Raw genomic sequence first — 20,605 nt, forward strand, 5'->3', positions numbered from 1 at the left:
TGTGTTTCATAAGCAGTATAGATTGTAGTCGAATGTCTTTTATTTGTGTTTCATAAGCAGTATAGATTGTAGTCGAATGTCTTTTATTTGTGTTTCATAAGCAGTATAGATTGTAGTTGAATGTCTTTTATTTGTGTTTCATAAGCAGTATAGATTGTAGTCGAATGTTTTATTTGTGTTTCATAAGCAGTATAGATTGTAGTCGAATGTCTTTTATTTGTGTTTCATAAGCAGTATAGATTGTAGTTGAATGTCTTTTATTTGTGTTTCATAAGCAGTATAGATTGTAGTTGAATGTCTTTTATTTGTGTTTCATAAGCAGTATAGATTGTATTCGAATGTCTTTTATTTGTGTTTCATAAGCAGTATAGATTGTAGTTGAATGTCTTTTATTTGTGTTTCATAAGCAGTATAGATTGTAGTCGAATGTCTTTTATTTGTGTTTCTTTTTTTGGTTGGTGGACTGGCTGTTGGACCCATTTCAGCCACAACCAGGGTGCATACAGTAGAAAATTACTTACAAGTCACATATTCATTTCATGGCAGAGAGTTTACAATATTACATACAAATGAAATTGTTCCATATCTTTACAAAGAATACTCAAAATGATTTACAAGTTATCTAATTCATTATTAAAGAGCTTAGGACTAAATTTTTACACGAGACATTTCTACAGCAAGATAAGATGTACCCTAGTGTATATTTAAAAGGTAAAATTTGTATGGCTTAAGCATGTGGTGGAGCATGACTGTAACATATGAATTCAGGGAAACATGGGGGAATCAGAGTTGTAGCTACGGGAAGTGGGGGCTTAGAATGTACAGAGATGTACAGCCAGCAAGTATCAGATTAAGCTGTGGTTTAGGTGAGAGGGGAACCTAGGAACAGTGGAATTTAGAGTAAGAAATTTGTAAAAATATTTTACAATTAAAGCTCTTTAAAACTGAAAGAGAAAACATGGCTGAAATATTTAAAAACAGAAAGTCTACATAAAAAAAATATCAAAACATTAGTATAGAACTTTACAGGCCTCTCAGTACAGAAAGTGAGATATTAGCAGTGACTATAACAACACATGGTTCTCCCGGTGTATGGGGCAGACATGTGTCTTCCTTCTTGTTCAATAACTTAATGGGTAAAATAAAGGGAAAGAAAGTGGGGGATCCAGCTACTACTCATCTTCTGAAGAGATCTACAGCCAGAAGCAGAACAGGAATACAAAGACTAGGAGAATCTGCCATACGACTCTGTACAGATCAATACAAACTCAGAAGTGCTTTCATTCTTTGCAAACCACCAAATGTGAGGTCGATGAGCTATCAAAACAATCTGGAAATGAACTACAGAACAGCAATCACAAAGGAAGGTCATGCTGGGAAACAGGCAGTCAAAGACTAATGGCTGACAAAAATATAAGCTGATTTCCATACACCAACCTTACAGATTTCCAAAAGGGACATGTTTGACAGCCCACTGATGTCAGCATTGCTAGAGTTGAAACTTTTAATGCTGTTATAACAAACCTCAAATACAGTGGCCCAATGTAATTTCAGAAGAAGGGTTTCACAACTGAGTATAAACCCCAGAGGTTCATAGGTTGATACTAGGCTATCTGCCCTAGGGCATTTATAAGCCTAGCCAGAGTGTGTCTGGCTTTCGCCACCCTTTTAGATTAGTTGACTGTGCATCTGTATAGTAGGTCACAGAATATAGCCCTTTTAAGGTTAGTTTACTATGCCTCTGTCTAGTAGGGACACAGAAGAGATCCCAGGGGTAAACCTATGATCTCCTATCCACTCGTCAATATTTCTCTTGAAGAGGGTCATTGAGGGGCTCTGCCTAACATGGATTGGGATTTTGTTTCAGAGTGAGGGGAGCCACTGGGATATGAATCTGTCCCTCCAGCATGTCTTATTTATTTCTGTACTGAGGTTTAAGTCCCTGGACCGTGTAGCTCTAAGGGATTTGGATTTCCTGAGGTGGAGCATGCCCATTAATTCTGGGTTGGACAAGGCTTTATAAGTCAGGCACAGATCGCCTCCGAGTAGGCGGTAAGCAACTGAGTAGAGCTGTAGTTTCTTAACCCTAAATGCGTAGGGCATCTGTTTGAGTCCCTTGATCCTCTTGGTGAGGTACTTCTGGGGTCTTTCCAGTTGCTGCAGGTGTCAGGTAAGGTACATCCCAAATGGGGCATTGTATTCAATTATGGGCCTGATGAGTGATGAGTACAGGGGCACAATGACCTCTCTTGATCTAGATGTGAACCCTTTCATGATAAGGTGGGCTATATAGAAGGTCTTTCTAACCACTTTGGCAATGTGATTATCAAAGGAGAGATTGCCATCTACGTGGGTCCCCAAATCCCTAATTACTTCTTCCGTACTTAATGGAGTACCACCTATGTGGTAATTTGTGGGCACTTAAGGGAATAACTATGCACTTTTTGGCATTTAGCTTTAGGCCATGGCTCTGGCACCAGTTATCCATCTCTGTGAGACCCTTTTGGAGGATGCTTGTGTCAGTCAGCGAGTTGATTATGGCACCCAGTTTGCAGTCATCTGCGAACTTGGTCAGCCATAGTCCTCCCGTGTTAGCCTGTACCTCAGAGAAATATATACCGAACAAGAGAGGTCCCGGGACGGAGCCTTGTGGGACGCCACTTGTAACTGGTTTAGAGTCTGACATGGAACCTGCAATTCTGACCCTGTGGGTTCTATCCCTGAGCCAGTTTGCAACCCATTTTGTGACACAGAGGTTGATATTTAAGCTGGTGAGCTTATTTATGATGCCCGAGTGGGGTATTGTGTCGAAGGCTTTTGCGAGGTCCACGTAGGCTGTGTGGACTACCTTCCCTTTATCTATGGCCTTGGTGACTGTTTCAAAGAAGTCGACCAAGTTCAAGAGGCAATATCAGCCCTTAACAAAGCTGAATTGGGTAGGATCCAGTGTTTGGATGTTCCCAATGTCTTTGTTTATGAGTTCCATGATTATACACTCCATAGCTATGCAGACCAGGCTAGTCAGGCTTATAGGGCGATAGTTTCCGGGGTCCGTTGTGGCACCACCTTTGTGGAGTGGGACCACTGTTGCTGTATGCCATTCCTTGGGTACATATCCTGTAGTAGGGCTGAGATTGAACCGTGACTTTATGTGAGGGTTCAGTTCTTCTTGGAGCTCGTGTAAGACGCAGCCAGGGACACCGTCCGGTCCCACTGATGCTGTGTTTTTTGCTTTGGAGAGGGCAGCTCTCACCTGTGCATCTGTGATGTCAGGGAGGCTACATTCTGTTGGGATAGACATTTGCTCTTTTGGGGTTTGCACTGAACCTGTCTGCCAGGATGTTGGCAATGTCTGTGGGTTCAGTGTATTTTTTGTCATTTTGCACTAACTCAGAGCATATCTGGGATTTGCCACCCAGGTTCCTGACATAACTAAAGAAGGCCTTGTGATTATCTTTAGCGTCTTGTGCAATTTTTCTTTCGAAGCTGGCCTTAGATGATTTTATGAGGGATTGTAGTTTCTTGCTAGTACTGATCAGAGATGCCTTCCCTTTTTGGGATTTTGCTCTATCATGTAATAGCTTCCTCCTTCTGTTGTATAGCTTATTTATGGCTGGGGTCCACCAGACATGTCTCCTGCCTTTGGAGGAGTGAGTCTTGGTTTTATTTGGGATAGCACAATCCATGCATTCCTGTAGGTGTCCATAGAATGCGTTTGTAAACGATTCTGCGGTTTGGGCCGTATTTTCCACTGGCCCGGGTACTTTGAAGGATTCCACCTCGGTTTTGAGAAGCGTGAAGTTTGCTTTTGAGAAGTTCTTCACCGTGGTTTCCTTGGCTGGGGGTGGGGACGGGATATGGATGTCCAGTCAGATTAATTTATGGTCAGATCTTACCAATGAGGGGTATACCTCTGGTATGGAACATAGAGTCCCCATGTTGGTGATGATCAGGTCCAATATGTTTTCCCCTCTTGTGGGAGTGGTGACCAGTTGTTCCATAGCATTTGAATTTATAAATTCTAGGAACTGTTGGGCGAGGGTGTTGGGGCTTGAGCAGTGCTCCCAGTCTATGTTTGGGTAGTTGAAGTCACCCAATATAATGGTGTTTGGAGCGACCTTCATATTCTCCAGTGTTCTCAGGAAAGCCGAGTGGGGTTCCTGAGTTTGGGAGGGTGGTCTGTAGCAGGCTACAAACTGAAAGGCAGTTTTGCCCACTGTTAGTTGCACATGGATGGTCTCCGATGCTTCGTGCAGTGCCACTAACCTGGAGGTGTGGGTATCTTTGATGAATATGGATACTCCCCCTCCTTTTGTGGTTCGGTCCGAGTTTTGGGGCCGAAAAGCATGGTATGAGGTATAACCTGGTAGTGCTGGGGTGCTCTCGGGAGCCTTAAACCAGGTTTCTGTTACTGCACAGATATCGATATTCTCCATACTGAGGAGAGTCTCGAGTGCGTGCATCTTGAGGTTTAGACTTCTGGTGTTGAGCAGCATTACCCTTAGTTTCTTTTTCCTTGTATTGTCTATGGAGGTGGGTTTGTCTTTTGAGCCTTGCCTAAAAAAGGCACTATGGGGGTGGCAAGAGCCTTAGCCAGTATTCGAAAGCCCAGGGGTGACAGGTGCAAGCCGTCCCTAGCGAAGCAACGTGGCTTGTCGAGCATGTCATCCCAGGCTGACAGACACTGGATCCCCTTTGAATGACACCACTACTTTAGCCAATTGTTAAAATTGATCATTTTGTCTTTATACTGTGGCATCATTCTTGGTGAGGGTAAGATGCTACTCAAGGTCAGGGTCATACTGGCCTGGGCTACATGATCAGAGAGCTCCTCTATGTCTCTTTTCATGTAATCCAGGGAGGTATGTCTCAGGTCATTCACACCAGCATGGACAATGACGGAGTCATATTTGTACTTGCTTTGGAGTGACCTGAGTGCTTGTGTTATGTGGCAGATCCTGGCACCTGACAGGCAGCTTACAGTGCCTTCTCCTTGTTCAGCCTGGTGAGTGGGACGTCAGTGTGTCTGACAATAGAGTCACCTATTACAAGTGTATTAGGTGTGTTGTTTAGCCTTAAGGGCTGTGACTGTGTGGCACACTGACTTTGTGAACTATGTGATACGTGGGTATTGTTCTGGGGTAGCGGTTGCTTGAATGTCTGCTTTGGAGGTCTCTGCTGCTTGGGCAGATTTTTATTTAGAGCCTCCGAGTATGTTTTTGTGTGTTTATGTGTTTGGTTTGCTGTTGCGATAGATAAAGAATAACTCTCCATGATAAGCTCTTATTCCTTTTTCTTTATAAAAAAGTGCCCTTTTCACATAAAACATGGAACAAATGTCTTAATATATGTACGAGTTGCCTTCTATGTTGTGGAGAGATGAATCATCTTTTCCCACTAAAAAGAGTAACATTTACTGGCTTTCCAGCTGAAGCGAGGCCCAAGAACTAATGTATATGAGTACTTACCATTAACAGATGATCTCTGAGAAGGCCTTCAACAGTGGATGAAATACTTGAGCACTTCCTTATTGCCCTTTCACACAGCATAAAAAACTTTGAGATTGGGTACTCCAGGTGGCACAATCCCTCTGCCCTCACACTTGGCATCCTTGCATAAACTTGAGAAAAAAAAAAAACACCTCTGTTTTCCTGTGGGGACATTCCCTACTTTCTGGTGGCCAAGATAATTGAAACTTCTTATTATATAAGCTGGTGTGTCACAAGAGCATAGGATGCAAAAGAGTAAAGCAACTCTAAGATACTGCCCTTCTCTGTAATGCTGAAAATTCACTTCATCAGGCTCATGGTTCTCTAGGTTACACTGAATAAAAAAAACATGCTCTCCTATTAGTGCTGTCTTTGAAGGGATAGTCAGGAGAGCTGGACAGTCAAATGGGAAAAAGTCCTTCTAGAAAACTCATGCAAGGGGGTGGGCAAAGTGCTTTGGCATTGGCTATCTTTATCATTTGACACTTTCAGTCTTCTGACTGCCTATTCACGTTTAAAAGTTGATGCAGCAGAGCTGTATATCCCTTCTATTGTTAAAAGGGCTTTACACATCTTTTGGCAGTTCTCAGTAATTTTCTGCAATGGCTCATCAAAGAGGATTTCATCCTTAAAAACATATCTGAAAGAGCCTTTTGCAGCTTCTCACAGAGTGAAGACTGCCTGAAATAAACTGTCTTGAAGGCAGGGACTCATTGCTAGCCACTGCATATGCATTATCAAAAGTATGACAAGTTACAGGGGGGATCCACCCTGGATACATTGTTAGGGACTTCAACGATAGACTACTTGGTCAGGAAGGGGGATTTCTTCCATGGCATGGTGTATGCAAAGACAGAGTGCATATATGGCAATAATGGCCCCACCAGGCCCTGACTCACATAAATGTGAAAAGGATAAGTTATCATTTCCTGAACTTCTAGGCAAGGGATTATTAGTGATACTTACAGCACCTTCGCAATTCCCACAATTTCACATCTGTCTCCTCTACTGCCACTATCATCAAGGTGACTTCCTTGACAGCTGTCACATTGGTAACTGGTAGCTCAATGAGCAAATTTATTTACTTTTTTTTTTTTGCTGATTTTTGCTCCCACTGCCTGCTGACCATCAGACCCTCTCTTGATAAACTGGCTCACTCCTGTACCATCACCAGGGTGACAGCCATCTGAGAGGGGACATCATTCAGGCAGCCATCAGGGTGGGGTGGGTTTTCTGTTAACCCCTAAAACATGTGTGTATGTTCATTCATATCCAAACGATTTTGTGATGTATGCTACACCTCTATGTGACATGATCAGGTGGAATGTTCCCTTCCCCCATAGACAAACACCTCCGCATGAACCCTAGTCTCCACCGGAGGTTCTACTGCAGAAAGAGTGTTCATGATTCTCTCCCTTATCCTCAAAGAAAGGCAAAGAGGGCTAAGCCTAGTCATTCTGCTCCATCCCTGTGCCAGCATCAACAGGTGACTTGTAACACATGGCTTATAGCAAATTAAATATCTACCAGGAGACAAAAGTGTCAATGTAATAAAAATGTACTAATTCACAAAGTGTGCATGTAGCCACTAAACACCCCTGCAGAGACTGATTGTTTGACTGTTGTGTGCTGTAAGCGATGCCGGAATACTCCCGGCAGCCCTGGCTCATGACTTCTGCCCACGACAGTGAAAGTGAAGCTGAAATGCAATACAACACTGCACATGCCAAGACAAAGAATGAGAATGAATGTGTCTTTGGTGTTCTGAAGGCATCATGCTTCTGCTACATGGACATACAGGGGATATAAGGAGTGTACACACACCTGTTAAAATGCCAGTCTTTTGTGATATAAAAAAATGAGACCACAACAAATCATTTCAATACTTTTCCCACCTTTAATGTGACCTATAACCTGTACAATTTAACTGAAAAACAAACAAATCTGTTAGAGGAAAAAATATAAAAAATAAAAAATGTACAATAAGCTGGTTGCATAAGTGTGCACACCCTTAAACTAATACTTTGTTGAAGCACCTTTTGATTTAATTACAGCATTCAGTCTTCTTGGGTAGGAGTCTATCAACATGGCACATCTTGACCTGGCAATATTTGCCCACTCTTCCTTGCAAAAGCACTTCAAATTTGTCATATTGCAAGGGCATCTCTTGTGCACAGCCCTCTTCAGGTCACCCCACAGATTTTCTATTGGATTTAGGTCTGGGGTCTGGCTGGGCCATTCCAAAACTTTAATTTTCTTCTGGTGAAGCCATTCTTTTGTTGATTTGGATGTATGTGTGAATGACCCGAGATGCACCTCCCTGGACTACATGAAAAGAGACATGGAGGAGCTCTCAGATTACGTGGCCCAGGCAGGTGTGACCCTAGCCATGAGAAGCATCCTGCCGTCGCCCAGAATGATACCACAGTACAAGCATAAAATTACTGACTTCAACAATTGGCTAAGTTTCTGGTGTCATTCTAAGCGGATCCAGTATCTGTCTGCTTGGGATGACATGACTGATAGACCTTGATGCTTTGTTAGAGATGGCCTACATCTGCCACCCCTGGGTTTCCGGATACTGGTTAAGGCTCTTGCCACCCCTACAGTGCCTTTATTAGGCGATGTTCCAAAGACCAAATTACCACCGTAACAGCTATAAATAAATGCAATCTGAGGGTCATGTTCCTCAACACTAGAAGTCTAAATCTCAAGATGCACTTTCTCTAAGCACTCCTCAAAATGGAGAACATTGACATTTGTGCTGTAATGGAGACTTGGTTTATAACAGCAGAAAGCAGCCCTGCGCTACCAGGCTATAACTCATTCCACACCTTTCAGCCCTAGAACATGGACCAAAGCTTTAAAGGGGGTGGTGTCTCCATATTCATAAAGGATATGCACGCCTCCAGACTAGTGGGCCAGCATAATGCATCTGAGATACTTCAGGTACAACTAACATTGGGTAAAATGGCAATTCAGGTCATAGCCTTCTATAGGTCCCCAACCATGTCCCAAGACTTTCACTCCATGTTCCTAAGCATCCTGGAAACTATTAGGGTCCAACCCAACACTCTCATACTAGGTGACTTCAACTACCCCTCCATCAACTGGGAAAACTACTCATGCACCAATACACTGGCCCAATGCTTCCTGGACTTCATCACTTCCAATGCCCTGGACCAGCTCATTCTTACCCTCACAAGAGGAAGCAACATCCTTGACCTAGTTATTGCTAACATGGGCAACTGTTGCTCTACACCAATAGTCAATTCCTCCCTGGTTAGATCCGACCACAAACTAATCACCATGGAAATCCACATCTCACCCACACCTCCGCAAAGGTAACAACCATGAAAAACTTCTCCAAAGCTGACTTTGGGATCCTAAAAACAGAGGTGGCTAACTTCACAGCACCCATGTCAATGGAAAATAGATGCATGACTGTTGAATCATACACCAATGCACTGTACGAACACGTACATAAATGCATGGAATTAGCCATACCCAACAGAACCAAGACGTTCTTCTTCAAAAAAAGGAAGCCAATCTGGTGGTCCCCTGCCATTAATAAACTCTACAACAGAAGGAAAAAACTGATGCCGAAAAAGGTGAAGTCCCAGGACAGGAAAAACTCCATTATTAGCCTCAACAAAAAGTTGAGATCCCTCATCAAAACCTCTAAAGCCAGCTATGAAGGCAGAATTGCGGCAGACACTAAAAACAACCACAAAGCCTTCTATAGTTATATCAGGAATCTCCACAGCAATACCCAGGTTTGCTCTGAGTTACTGCACAATGGTACCTCCTATACTGAGCTAACAGATATTGCCAACATACTGGCTGACAGTTTCAGTGCCAACTTTACCCCTCTCTCTAAAGGACCAATTACAATACCGTAGGAATGCCAGGCACCCAGCATTACTGCAGCACAGGTTAAACCTGCATTGTCTAAGGCCAAGAATACAACTTCCATGGGACCCGACAATATCTCTAGATGTGTTCTACATGAGCTACAAAGTGAACTGGCACCAGATCTGTGTGCTCTGTTAAATCACAGCCTCATCTCAGGCTTTGTCCCTACCGAATGGCACACTGCTACAGTCATCCCTCTCCATAAAGGGGGAGCGACTACAGGCCCTGGGAATTATGGCCCCATTAGCCTGAGGAGTTTGACATGTAACGCTATAGAGCACATCATCATGGACCTAATTAACAACGATATAGGGAATCTCCAAACTCTAGATCCCACACAATTTGGTTTTGTGAAAGGTAGATCATGCCTGCTCAACCTGGTAGACTTCTTTGAGTCAGTCACCAGAGCTGTGGATGAGGGCAAGGCAGTTCATACAGACTACCTCGATCTGGCCAAGGCCTCTGATACCATTCCCCACTCAGGAATTATTGATAAACTCACCAAACTAGGCATCAACCCCTATATCACTAGGTGGGTTACAAACTGGCTCATAGATAGAACCCACAGTGTGAAAGTATCGGACTCCAAGTCAGACTGCCAGCCAGTCATGAGTGGAGTCCCACAGGGATCAGTCCTGTGTCCTCTCCTGTTTGGCATCTACTTCTAAGACGTCCAGGCCAACACAAAGGGACTCTGGCTGACCAAGTTTACAGATGACTGCAAGCTGGGAGCCATTATTAACTCCCCAAGTGATGTAGACATCCTACAGAAAGGCCTCACCGAGACCAATGACGGGTGTCGAAACCATGGCCTTAAGCTTAATGCCAAAAAATGCATCGTCATCCCCTTTGGGAAAAATTCAATTCCCACTAATTACCACATCGACGGGAGCCCACTGAACAATGAAGGCGTTATAAGAGATCTGGGGACACAGCTTGACAGCAACCTCTTCTTTGACCACCACACTGAAGGACTTTCTGACCACAGTGGCAATGTGGCACATCTCTTTACCAAGGGTTTAGCATCCAGGAAGAAAGAGGTCATCATTTCTCTCTACTCTTCCCTTATTAGTCCAATCATCGAGTATAATGCCCCATTTGGCATGTACCTCACTATACACATGCAACAGCTGGAAAGGCCACAAAAGTACCTCAAGAAGAGGATCCTGAGCCTTAAACCCATGTCCTACATGGACAGACTCAACAGACTCAAAAAACTCCAGTTATTTTCTCCCTCATATCGTCTACTAAGAGGTGATCTCTGCTTGACTTACAAAGCCATGTCTGACCCAGCTCTGTTAGAAATGCTACATCTAAAGAAATCCTAATCCTTCCGCACCACATGCTCCAGAGACCTCATCTTCATTACCACAATCAACAAAACATGGTGGAGGGACAGGTTCATAAACCAGAGACTGCCCATGCTCTGGAATAGACTTCCCATACATGTCAAGCAGAGCACCTCACTGGCCTTCTTCAACAGAAATATTGATGAGTGGATGGGAAATAGAAAATTCACCCTGGGGATCACTCCAGTGGCTCTACTTGATAGAGGCACTGGGAACTAATGTTGGGCGGCACAATGCCAGGGCACTTCTATGGGCTAGGCTTGTAAAGGCTCCAGGGCATTAGCCTAGTACACACCTATGAACCTATGCGTGCAGTCACTGTTGTGTTGAAAGGTGAAATTTTTCTTCAACTTTAGCTTTCTAGCAGATGCCTGAAGGTTTTGGTCCAAAAGTGACTGGTATTTGGAATTGTTCATAATTCCCTCCACCTTGACTAAAGCCCCAGCTCCAGCTGAAGAAAAACAACCTAAAGCAACCTCAAAGCATGATACTGCCACCACCATGCTTCACCGTGGGGAAGGTAACTTTTGGGGATGTGAAGTGTTGTTTTTGCGCCAAACTACCTTTTGGAATTGTGGCCAAAAAGTTCAACCTTGCTCTCATCAGACCATAACACATTTTCCCACATGGAAATACAGCAAGCAGAATCCACTTACAAAGAACCACACTCGACCAAAGCTGAATGCCGATAATAAAGGCTGTACGCAGCTCCTCTGTAAAACTATTTATTGAGACAGTTACAACATAAAATTCACGACCACATATAAATCCACTTCTATAGCAAGGTTATGTTAAGCGCTTTCATCCGCCCTCCAGCAGACTTCATCAGAACACCTGGTGTTCTGATGAAGTCTGCCCAGGGCGGATATGGCTTAATACTAGTTATAATGAATATAAATATAATAATATATATATTGAAACTGTATCTTTATCTCAATATACTGTTACAGCTTTCTGGGAGTGCAGCTTTTATATTCGGTATTCTCCTGGATTTTTTTGCGGATGGATTCTGCTTGTTGTATTATTTTGGTTTAGTTTCCCTGCCCTGGCTTGTTTCTGTGTGTAGTGAACATTCCATCTGCAGATAATTGCCTGTCAAGAGATTAAGAGCTGTGCTAGGAGATAGTTGTCACATGTAGTACACAAATCCCTACTGTTCCTGTATTTGGAGGGCGTCTTAGTTTTTTGTCTTGTTTTTTTTTTGGTCCTGTTTTTCATCAATTTTGTTTTTCTTTTCTGTTTTCTTTGCAGTTTGCAATTTGTCTCACTGTTGTCTGTGTTTTATGGAATTTTTGACTATGAAAATTTTTTTGTACCTTCTCGGACTGATATCTTTCAACAATTGTTTGTACCTCTTTCAACAATGATATCTTTCAACAATGCTTTGATTTGATGCTTTTGAACCATGGCTTTGATGGGAAAATCCTACTAGGACAGCTGAACTTTATTTGGTGTTAATCAGTCTCTTTAACTGATGGCAGGTGTGTACACAAGAAGACTGAATGCTGTAATTAAATCAAAAGGTGTTTCAACAAAGTATTAGTTTAAGGGTGTGCACACTTATGCAACCAACTTATTGTATGTTTTTTATTTTTTATATTTTTTCCCCTAACAGATTTGTTTTTCAATTGAATTGTACAGGTTATAGGTCACATTAAAGGTGGGAAAAGTTTTGAAATGATTTATTGTAGTCTCATTTTTTTATATCACAAAAACCTGGCATTTTAACAGGGGTGTGTACACTTTTTATATCCACTGTACCTGGTGGGCTGCAAGCTGGTTGTTGTCTATGACATGACAGACAACATGATTCTGTAGAAACAAACTGGACAGACTCCGCCTGTGAAAAAAATCTGTCCCCGACACAACAGTAACAGAAGCTGCAACAGTAATATCTAAATGGACAGTGAAGTGGAAAAGGATACTGCAACAAGCAGAGAGACCTCCCACCTAGGCTGTGATGGACACAATATATGGTGGACTGGTCAACAACTACAAGCCAGGATAATTGCAGAGCGGCAATGCTGTGTCACACAGAACATGGTAGCACTGGTTAACTATGAGCTATGGCAATCACAGAGTGACAGTGCACTGTCACACAGAGCATACATGGTGCACACAATGTTAATGTCAGTCTATGCTTATCAGTGCATGGTCTAGTCTCACTGTGCATTAAATGTCACCACATTTACAAGACATTACAGAAGGTGCAGTGGGTCATAGTCATCATAATGTGCTGACTAGAGACACTAATACACGGCAGCCAAAGGAATGTGGATAGGGGAAACACATTACAGGATCTGAAGGTGGGTGCCTTGTTGTCTTGAATTTTTAGGGTGTCATAGATCACATCCTCCTGTGTATGTCAGGGATGGAGTGCTACTATGTGACCTTAACCTGGAGTTACTTTGCTGGCATGAGCTTAAAGGATAAAGAACATTCTGTGGCAGATACTGGGCTCTTCCGTGTGACTCTAACCTGGACAGAATTTATTGGTAAAAAGTCCCAGTGGATGACGTACACTGTCATACACAACCATGACAAGGGGTGGCATGGCTTCAGAGAGCTCATGACACTGCCACTGACTATGCAAACACTCATGTACATGGTCGCCCCAGGTATGTATCTTACCCACCCAGTCCAAGGCTAACAATGCCAGTTTGGACAGTGATACTAGCACGTGCAGTCCTATGCATGATGCTGCTCAGTGAAATTAAGTGGTACAAGCAACGGAGCTTTCAGCACTGACTAGCCCGTTTTCTTCATGCATCTCTGAACTCCATGTCTGCGCTGAATTCATGACAGGGCTGGGTAGATTCTTCCTGAATGCCCTGCAGCATACTTGCCAGCTCCATGGTGGACTGTGTTGCAGCACAGTGTGAATAAATGGCATTTCTGCACATCTACTTATTTAACTCCCAGCACTACTTGCAGGCTGTGGGCTAAATGTGAATAATGACAGTGCGAGGCACCCCTGCAACAGTGGCATGTGGTGGGTATGCATTCATCAGAAGTAACGCACAGCTCTGCTGCGGAGGATGCAGAGGGAGAAATGATGATGCTGTCATCTACAGGAAGGTCCCAGCCTCTCAGGGAAAGCTGTGTGTTCAGCCCAGTCCCATGATCCTGAATAGGTTTGGTGGTATATTCGCCCTGAATGGGGGGTGTTTCACCATCCAGAAGTATGACGCTGTCAGTGTGTCCTCTGAGCATAAATCCTGTCCATCTGTCTCTGCATCACTGGCAGCCATATCAAAGAAGTCAATGACAGCCTTTTAGCTATGCCTCATCTCACTCTACAGCATGTTCATTACAACTGACAGCTGTGAATGTATAACATAAAAAGACCACACTGAAACCAGTGACATGGTACAAAGCCGCCCCTTGTGGTAAGCATAACAGGGATGTTCATGCACTAACTCATACAGTAGTCAACCTTACCTTCCCTGCAAGGATGACTTTGTTGAAGGCATGTGGTAACTATGATGACATATGTGCACTGTAAGTGACAATACCTTACACTCTGTATGTCTAAAAAAGTACAGTTTTGTACCTACCATAAATGTAGATGTTCGAAAGTTCACCCTGCTGCAGTCATCACACTTGGGTTATCCTGTCGTCAGGCGGTCCCGCAGTCGGCCGGATTTCCAAAGTTTTGGTCCGACGTTGGTTGCTGTCGCCTCATCCCTGACGTCAGTGCGCCAGGGGTTTCACATCTAGATCAAGAGAGGTAATCGTGCCCCTTTATTCATCCCTCATCAGGCCCATCATAGCATACAATGCCCCTTTTGGGATGTACCTTACCCGACACCTGCAGCAATTAGAAAGACCCCAAAAGTATCTCACCAAGAGGATCAAGGGTCTCAAACAGATGCCATATGCTGCTCGGTTAAAAAAACTCCAGCTCTACTCAGTTGCATACCGCCTACTTCGAGGCGATTTATGCCTGACATACACAGCTATGTCAAATCCAGAATTAATGGACATGCTTCACCTCAGTAAATCTAAATCCCTTAGAGCCACACGCTCGAGGGACTTGAACCTCAGCACAGAAATAAATAGAACTTGCTGGAGGGACAGGTTCATAACCCAGAGGCTCCCTTCGCCCTGGAATAGAATTCCAGTTCATGTGAGGCAGAGCACCTCACTGAATCTCTTCAAGAAGAATCTCGATAGGTGGATGGGGGATCGTAGGTTTGTCCCAGGGATTACTCCCGTGTCACTATTAGACAGAGGCACAGTAAACTAAACCTTAAAAAGGGCACAGTATACTCAAATCAAGGGGTGGCGTAAGCCATACAGAATCGGGCTAGACTTATAATTGCCCCAGGGCAGATAGCCTAGTATGAACCTATGAACCTAAGGGGTACATATATTGCAACCGATGTCATTTTCTTCAGTTTTTTTGCCCCAGATGTCAGGTGCCCCCAAAAAGGTGATCCAAATTAGTACCAAATGGTGTGAACACTGTACAAACACAAAATCCCTTCAGCTATAAGCAAATACATCAGTAAGGCATAGCAGAGATTTAGCCAGTAGATCAGAGGGGTTGGAGGGAGGGTAACCTGGACTGCAGCAGGGTGAACACTCGAACATCTACATTTATGGTAGGTACAAAACTGTACTATGTTCATCACGTTACCCTGCTGCAGTCATCACACTTGGGTTGAGTCCCAAAGCTAAGGTAGGGTGGAGTATCATAGAGGGTTAGTGGAGGCAATGAGGCCCTGCAGAACTGCAGTGGCGAAGCCCGCCCTGGACTTAGAGTAAAGAGGTAAGTGATAGTGTTTGGTGAAGGTGTGTACAGAACTCCAAGTTGCAGCTTCTAAAATTTCCTTGGTAGGAACCCCCCTGAGAAAGGCTGTAGAGGTAGCTGTTGCCCTGGTAGAGTGGGATCCAATGGTAGGAGGAACTGGTTTCCCATGATGGGTGTAACAGAACCGTATGCAATGGCCTATCCATTTAGAAATGGTTTGCTTGGATATGGGCCTCCCTTGAGAAGCTGTAGCATAGGATACAAAGAGCTGGTCAGTTTTTCTGAAAGCCTTAGTTTTATCCAAGTAGTAACTAAGCTGCCTGTGAATGTCCAAGGAATGCAGGAGTCTCTCACCTTTGTTCTGTGGATTGGGGAAGAAAGTGGGTAGGTGGATGGTTTGATTTAAAGCTACACTGGAAACCACCTTAGGCATGAAGAAAGGATTAGTTCGTAGAGAAACTCTGTCTTGATGAAAGATGAGGAAAGGTTCCACTGCCATAAGTGCCTGTAATTCTGAGACTCTCCTAGCAGAAGTTATTGCCAGGAGCAGGGCAGTCTTCCAAGATAGGAACTGAAGGTCTGCAGAGAAAGCTGGTTCAAAGGGAGGTAGCGTTAGTTTTTCCAGAACAAAGTTGAGGTCCCATGTTGGTGTAGGACATCTTCTAGGTGATCTAATGTTTTTTGCCCCTCTGAGGAACTGCCTTAGAAGAAGATTTGAAAATAAAGGTGGATTCGTGTCGTAGTGAGCTGAAATAGCTGAAGCATGGATTTTAATTGAGGAGAAGGAAAGTCCTTTGTGCAACATCTCAGCTAAATACTGCAGAATGTGAGGTATATGAGGCTGAGTTGTGTCTTGGCCTTTAGCTTGGTTCCAAGCAGAAAACCTTTTCCATTTGTCCGAGTAAGCCTTCCTGGTGCTTGACCTCCTGGCTTCCAGAATAACATCCAGTACTGCTTGTGAAAGAGGGGCTGGTTGGATGCTTAATTGATTTGCCATGCAGCCAGGTTTAAGGTTTTGAGCTGGCTGTGTAGAATCTGTTTGTTTTGAAGCGTGAGCAAATGAGGTATTTGAGGCAATATACATGGTGGGCTGTGAGCCATATTCTTCAATAGCGGGTACCAGTGCTGGCGTGGCCAGTCTGGGGCTATGAGAATCAGTCGAGGTTTCTCCTTTTTGACCTTCAAAAGAACCTTTGTGAGAAGAGGTAATGGAGGAAAGGCATATGCTGTCAGGTTTTTCCAACTGAAGGAGAGAGAGTCCACTTTCCAAGCTTGATGGTGGAATGTCCTTGTACAAAATTTTGTCAGTTGGTAGTTTTGAGGACTGGCAAACAGGTTTATATTTGGAAGGCCCCATTTTTGAGTTATCATTGTAAATATTTGTGGGTCTAGTTTCCACTCGTAGGGATCTTTGATGTTTCTGCTTAGGTCATCTGCCAATGTGTTTTTCTGTCCTGGCAGGAATTGAGCTTGTAACTGGACATGGTAGGCCAGAGCTGTGTTCCATAAGATCATTGCTTGCCTGCAAAGAGGGTAGGAATGTGTGCCCCCTTGTTTGTTTATGTACCACATTACTGTGGTGTTGTCCGTCTTTATTGCAAGTTGTCCTGGCTGTAGTAGATCCTTGAAGGCTGTCAGAGCTTTCTGTACAGCTAGCATCTCTTTTTGATTTATGTGCAGTTTTCTTTGTTCTGCAGTCCATAGGCCTTGAATGCATTGCCCTGCCATGTGTGCCCCCCAGGCATAGTCTGAAGCATCTTTTGTGATAGTTTGCCTGATTGGGGGCAAGGTGAAAGGCTGACCCTTGTTGAGGTGACATGCCTGTGCCCACCATAGAAATTCCTGTTGAAGGTAGGGAATGAGAGATATCACTGTGTCTAAAGCTTTGGCTGTGTTGAGACCATACGCTTTTTAGGTACCACTGTAATTTCCTCATATGCAGTTTTGCAAATGGTATTATCAGAATGCAAGATGCCATGAAGCCCAAAGCCTGCAGAATTTTTCTTGCAGTTAATTGGGTCTTTGTTGCCATTGTCTTGAAATATTGAGTCAGTTGTAGTTGCTTGTCTGGTGTAAGATAAGCCTTCTGGGCCGTTGTGTCCAAGCTGGCACCCAGGAATGTCATTTTTTGTGAGGGTACTAGTTTTGACCTTTTCATTTACTGTGTACCCCAGACAATTTAGTAGATGCTTCACAAAAGCCAGATGATGTAAGAGAATGTCTTTTCTTTCTGCTTGTATGAGGCAGTCGTCCAGGTATGGATATATTTGAATTCCTCTTTGTCTGCAGTATGCAATTACTGGTGCCAGGCATTTTGTGAAAACTCTGGGCGCAGTAGATAAGCCAAAGGGCAGTGCAGAGAATTGATAATGGATTGAACCTGCAATGAAACGGAGGTATCTTCTGCAACTTTGTCTGATAGGGACATGCAGGTATGCCTCCTTGAGGTCCAATGTTACCAGCCATGCTTCCTTGCCCAACATGGGAAGTAGCTGCTGTAGTGTTAGCATCTTGAATTTGGGAACTTGTAAGTAAGTGTTTAGAGTTGAAAGGTCCAGAATTGGTCTCCAAGCATTGTCCTTTCTGGGTACTAGAAAGAGCCTTGAGTAAAATCCTTGGCCTTGCTCTTGAGTTGGTATCCGCTGAATGGCTCTCATGGCCATGAGAGCTGTAATTTGATTTTGAGTCTCTGCCCTTTGATTTTGTGGCAGGTTTGGCATTCCTCTTTTCATTGGCAAGGTGTGAAAGTGGAATCTGTATCCTCGTAAAATTATGTCTAGGACCCATTTGTCCTTTGTGACCATGTGCCAGTTGCCTGCAAATAGTGCTAGTTTTCCCCCCAAGGGGGCTGACAAAACAGCTTTGTTTGGCCAGCTGAGGTGCAAGTCATTGATTTTGCCTTCTGGTGGGTTGAGACCTGTCTTCTCCTCCCTTCTGGGTTGGAGTGCCCCATTGGCGAGGTTTATACTGGGCTTGTGATTGTCCTCTGCCCCTTGGGCACCTGTATTTACCCCTCTGAGGTCTGTCAGTGGCTGGAAAGGACCAATATTTTGTTGGCCAGTTTCTGCTGAAGCGAGGGGGTTGTACTTGTAGGAAATCTTTGACTGTCTGCATTGATTTCACCTTAACTTCCATTTTCTTTAAAACTTCTTCTGCTTTAACTCCAAAAAAAACATCCTGCTGTAAGGGAGCATCTAGTAGTTTTGCTTTAACATGATCAGGCAGATTTTGTTCCTTTAACCAGGCATGCCTACGTATAACTGATCCAGTGACAGCTGCTCTGCAGGAGGCCTCTAAAGAATCAAACCCACATTGTAAGGTATGTTTGCCCACCTGCTCGGTGGCGTGCAACAAATCCTGTACTTCTTTCAATTCAGATTGTTGAGGGAGGGAGGTTATCTTTTGTTTTAACTGAGAGATCAGAAATTGTTGATACTTAAGTATATGAAATTGACAATTTAATGCTCTCATAGCTAATGTGGCTGAGGTGTAAACCTTTTTCCCCAACCTGTCTAGTGCTCTTGAATCCCTTTCAGAAGGTACTGGGTTTTTAGCCATGGAAGCCTTAGCCCCCTTGGGACCCTGGGAGATAGTCTCTGGGTCAGCTACTGGGCTTTTGTAAAGAAATTTGTGCGAGTCAGGTACTCTGTAGTATCAGTCAGGTTTGGCCGGAGCAGGAGGTAGAGAGTCTGGGTTGAAACTGGATTCTAAATAGACATCATCCACAATGTCCAAAACAGGAGGGATGGCTAGAGGTCTGTGTTGGGGGAGTAAAAGAAACTCTCTGAGCCTTTTCTTGGAATCATAGAGTAATCCTGACCTTCCCAGTGAAAATGTTCCCTCATAGTGTGTAAAGTTTCCCCAAAAGAGTAGTCTTCAGGAGGGGAAGCTGAGGGAATAGAGTCCACAGCATCAGAATCTTCATAAGGAGAGAAGGAATAGTCTTGGTCCTCAGAGGAATCCGAAGAAATAGACAGTTGTTCAGAGGAAGCAGAATCTTCCTCTTGTCTAGGCCTTTTGTCAGGAGGAGGCTGAGAACCCCTGATAAGAGAAATCAAATCTTCAGCCATTTTGAGCATCTGTTTCTTAGGCATAGGGCCTTGAACAGGAGACTGAAGTGTAGTCTTTTTTGATTTAGAAGGAGTCTTCGACTTAGAAAACGTTTTGACTGTAAGAGTCGTCGGTCTGAAAACACCTTCAGAAACCGATGGCATTTCAGAAGCACCGACGTCCTTGGGAGGTAAATCGTCAGAAGGGCCTGAAGTAAAAGGCTGCGTCGACCTAGTATATTCCGTCAAAATATCCGTAGCGGTCTCGGGTTCCAGAACTGCGGTAGTCAGGGGCTGCGTCGGAGCCTCACTGATAACCGGAGAACGGATCAACCGAGGCCTTGGAATTGGGCTTAGGCCTGGGCTGTCGGTCCTTGTCCCTGCGCTTTTTGTGCACGCCGGTAGTCGGTAGCTCCGACGGAATGTCATAGTTACATTTTCTACCAAAAAAGTGTCGTGCGAAATCAAATTGTCTTTTAATAGTACGCTTATTAAACCTAGCACAAAAACGACAAGAAGTGACGTCGTGATCAGGGCCTAGGCAAGGTATACAATAAGAATGAAAATCCTTATAAGGTATTTGCTTCCCACAAGAAATACAATTGTTAACTTTTGATGACATCGGTCTGAGGCAAGAAAAGTTTCCCCAACGGGGTACTTCGCTTTATAGAAGACTTCGGTCTGAAATTCGAATTCGACAATCTCAGGAGTCGGCCGACCGGCACTTGCGAACTGCTTCTGCTTCGGGCACCGCGTGGCAAGAAAGACTGGAGAAAATGGCGTCGGTTGCAATATATGTACCCCTGGCGCACTGATGTCAGGGATGAGGCAACAGCAACCGACGTCGGACCAAGACTTTGGAAATCCGGCCGACTGCGGGACCGCCTGACGACAGGGTAACCCAAGTGTGATGACTGCAGCAGGGTAACACGATGAACATCAGTACAAACAAACCACTGCTATGTAGCACTAGCCTTGTCTTCTACTCATGCAGACATGGGAGGACTAGGATATCTCAGCACTAAAATCCAAACTGAGTCTGGAGAT

At 44.0% G+C, this 20,605-nt stretch overlaps 1 protein-coding gene across 1 annotated transcript in view; it reads right to left on the reverse strand.

Moving 5' to 3' along the window:
- TUBGCP5 (tubulin gamma complex associated protein 5) overlaps nt 1–20,605 on the reverse strand; it is a 1,009,385-nt gene that overhangs the window by 630,661 nt on the left and 358,119 nt on the right. The window lies entirely within an intron of this gene.

This window comes from Protopterus annectens, chromosome 5.part0 (assembly GCF_019279795.1).
Source record: "Protopterus annectens isolate FY-2018-M chromosome 5.part0, PAN1.0, whole genome shotgun sequence".
In the NCBI taxonomy this organism is placed as follows: Eukaryota; Metazoa; Chordata; order Ceratodontiformes; family Protopteridae; genus Protopterus; species Protopterus annectens.